The sequence below is a fragment of the Brienomyrus brachyistius genome, unplaced genomic scaffold (genome assembly GCF_023856365.1).
Source record: "Brienomyrus brachyistius isolate T26 unplaced genomic scaffold, BBRACH_0.4 scaffold61, whole genome shotgun sequence".
Taxonomy (NCBI): Eukaryota; Metazoa; Chordata; class Actinopteri; order Osteoglossiformes; family Mormyridae; genus Brienomyrus; species Brienomyrus brachyistius.
In genome coordinates this window covers 1,650,676-1,654,275 of record NW_026042336.1, presented here as the reverse complement: position 1 = coordinate 1,654,275, position 3,600 = coordinate 1,650,676, and positions in this window count along the sequence as shown.

Below are 3,600 nucleotides of genomic sequence, written 5' to 3'. Positions count from 1 at the left end.
GGGCTAGTGCCACTTTCACCGGAACACTCGCAGGTAGACTTTATCTCCTGGAAAGATGACTGGCTCCTCCTGGTCTGTGTCTTCTTTCTGTGCTTTCTCCTTTTCCTGTTTGGAAATAGTTTTGTGTATTTTGGTTAAAGTCCTCATGTACAACTTTAATTCATCCCCCAGCTGATCTAGGCTGGGTCCCTTATACGCCCCCTCCAAGTCGATCCAGGCATAGGTCTCCCTGTCAGCATTTCATGCGGAGACAAATGCATCACCTGTGCGTTTCCATCCGATATGTCATCAAGGCTGTTGACAGGGCATCCACCCAGTTCATTTTCATGGCGGCGCAAATTTTATTCAGCTTCTGCTTAAGTGTGCCATTCACTCTCTCCACCATACCCTGCATCTGAGGGTGATACACACATGCCAACTTTTGTTTTATTCTCAGCTGTTAAACCACTAACTTTTAACTTTCCCCACAAAGGCAGCTCCATTATCAGAGCTTATTTCAGTTGGTATCCCAAACCTCGGACTCTCTGATCAGGAATTTCACCACTGTCATCGCCCCCATGTCCTTGGACGGTATTGTCTCCACCCATCTGCTGAACCTGTCCACAATCACAAGCATATATCGCTTTCCATATGCTGTTTTTCCCATGTCCACATAGTCCATCACCAAGTGTCTGAACGGTCCCTCAGGCACTGGAATGTGCCCTACTGGGGCCGTGATTGCTTTGCGTAAATTGTTCTTAATGCACACCTCATATTCTGACAACCTTGCATCCGTCATTGCTTGCAGCTATGGTGTCCAGAAACCTTGTTCTGTAATTTTCTGTAACACCACCCCCCTTGTGCAATGGTCAAGACCATGCGCATCCGTTATCAAAATGTTGGCCTGGCTGCCGCATCAGAGACTGCATTTCCTTGAATAACAAAATCACGACCTTTGCGGTGGGCCTGACACTTAACAATAGCCAAACGCTTGGGACGCATCATTGTGTGTAGCAACTCCAAAATCTGATTATAATGCTGAATGGGGGAGCCGTCACTTTTGCGAAACCCCCTTTGCTTCCAGACTGCTCCAAACTGATGGCATACATCATGTGTGTATGCAGAGTCTGTGTAGATAGTAACTGTCTTATGTTGTCCTCGCCGGCACGCTGTAGTCAAAGCCTTTATCTCTGCTAATTGACCAGAACAGGGTTGTGCTCTGAAACGAGAGTGTGAAAATCATCACCCTGTGCCTGGACTACAGCAAACCCAGCCTTCAAGGCATCCCCATCTCTCCAACATGAGCCATCCACAAACAAAACCATCTCGCTATTTTCAATGGGAGAGCTCTCCAAGTCTGCTCTCAGTTTAGTGTAAACCAAAGACTCTGCCACACACTCATGTGTGTCTGCAGGGTTTACTGTAGTGCAGCACTTTATTGTCACATCCGGGTAAGAGAGAAATGCAAAGTACGCTAGCTGCCTTGCTGGGGTCAACACAAATTTGCCTTTGTCAATAACGTCCACCACCTTATGTGAAGTATAAAGTGTTTTTGCATTCTAGCTGTGTTACAGTATGTAACACAGCCTTCAACTTTTTTCCCCACGCAATGCAGAACATGCAGGGGTGCCAAACAAAACAGTGGAGCTGCAGTGTAGCCAATTATTTCTTTCAGTAGTTTTAAAATCATTTGTGTGGCTGTGTGTTAGAGATGGAGGTGAGCAACACTGAGGCATCTCAGGGAACCATGTTGCCCATATTAAAAAACACACACGCATGCAACTCAGGCAATCCAGCATTTCTTATTTCAGTTATATATGACACTGCATGAGGAGCGGCGGGGTGGTGCAGTGGTTAGCACTGTTGCCTCACACCTCTGGGACCCGGGTTCGAGTCTCCGCCTGGGTCACATGTGTGCGGAGTTTGCATGTTCTCCCCATGTCGTCGTGGGGTTTCCTCCGGGTACTCCGGTTTCCCCCCACAGTCCAAAAACATGCTGAGGCTAATTGGAGTCGCTAAATTGCCCATAGGTGTGCATGTGTGAGTGAATGGTGTGTGATTGAGTCCTGCGATGGGCTGGCCCCCCATCCTGGGTTGTTCCCTGCCTCCGGACCCCCCGCGACCCAATAGGATAAGCGGTTTGGAAAATGGATGGATGGATGACACTGCATGTTGTTGTTTTACATGTTCACTACAAGTCAGTGTTTTTTTCATTGTATGATTAATGCCACATTCATACCAAAAAAACACACTAGACATACTGTACAAGGCAGTCAAGGGAAAAACCTTCTCAGAAAACAAAGTGAATGTATCAACCGAAGAAGGACGTTTCCTTTTCAGAATATTCATTTTTTTCCATGTGGAACCACTGTCCATGATTCAATTGAGTGCATTCAAAGAATGATACATCAAGACTAATAGTGACAAAATATTAATTTAATATGCATTGTACATGAATGTAGGACTTAGATGTTGATGAATTTCTCATCAGTGAAGGGCATATACAAGTTGAAAACCCAGAACTCTCCAATTTAGATGTAATTTGGTACACGTGCAGACCAGTGATGGATATGTAAATGATTAGAATTGCAAGGAGTTGGCATGTTTAATCACCAGACACAGGATGCCTCGTAGTCACATTAGGGTTACCGGCACTTGACGGAGTTTGATAGGGTTGCATTGCGGGTTTGCATGAAGCCAGGTGGTCATATGGTGCAATTGCATGTGGGCCATGCGGATATCACAGTGGCCTGATATTGAAACCAATGGGCACGTGAGGCATCCACACACGTCGTGAAGTTTCTGGTCATCCAAGACAGACCACGCCAAGGAAGGATCGTCGGATTGTGCTCCAAGCATCACAGATCCCCATGACACCTGCGCCTGATATATGGACACAGCTACTGGACTCTCTACAACACCCTATATCATCGTGTCGCGATGACTGGCATCAGCTGGACTACGGGTTCACCGTCCCATGCATAGGCTGCCGTTCACAATAGCACAGAAACTGTTGCGATTGGAGTGGTGTAGTCACTGGGAGGCATGGACTGATGACGACTGGCGTCCTACCATGTTCAGCGATACATCTCAGTTCTGCAGTACCACAGATGACCGTCGTGTGCGTATGGTGGCGCCGCAGGGAGAAGAGCAATCCTGCCAACGCTGTGGAGTGACACACCACACTCTGACGGCACAGTGGTACACCAGTGACATCCTAGTGGTATCCGGGCCCAAGGGTGTGCTATACCCTACTGACATGGGACCAGCAGTGTGGCCATACCACCAACTCCGTGGTCCGTATGCTCTGATATTATAATCATCGTGATACAGTCACATGCCCTTTCATCACATGCAGATTTCATTTTCACAACTTAGTCTGTTGTGCTTCACTTTTTTTGCCACCGAGTTTGTGTTCTGACACTAAGTTGATGGGAAATGATTATTTGAGCGTCATCTAAAGAGCTTATATTACTTGGGTAAATTGCATAAGACTCACATGGTATTTTGAAAAGATTCCCATATGCGCTGATTAGCTGGGGTTGATCCGAGCAGCTGTGCACATTTCTCCTGTAACACAAAAGTTTGCTTTTAGGACAGAAAACAAGGTTAAGACCAAAT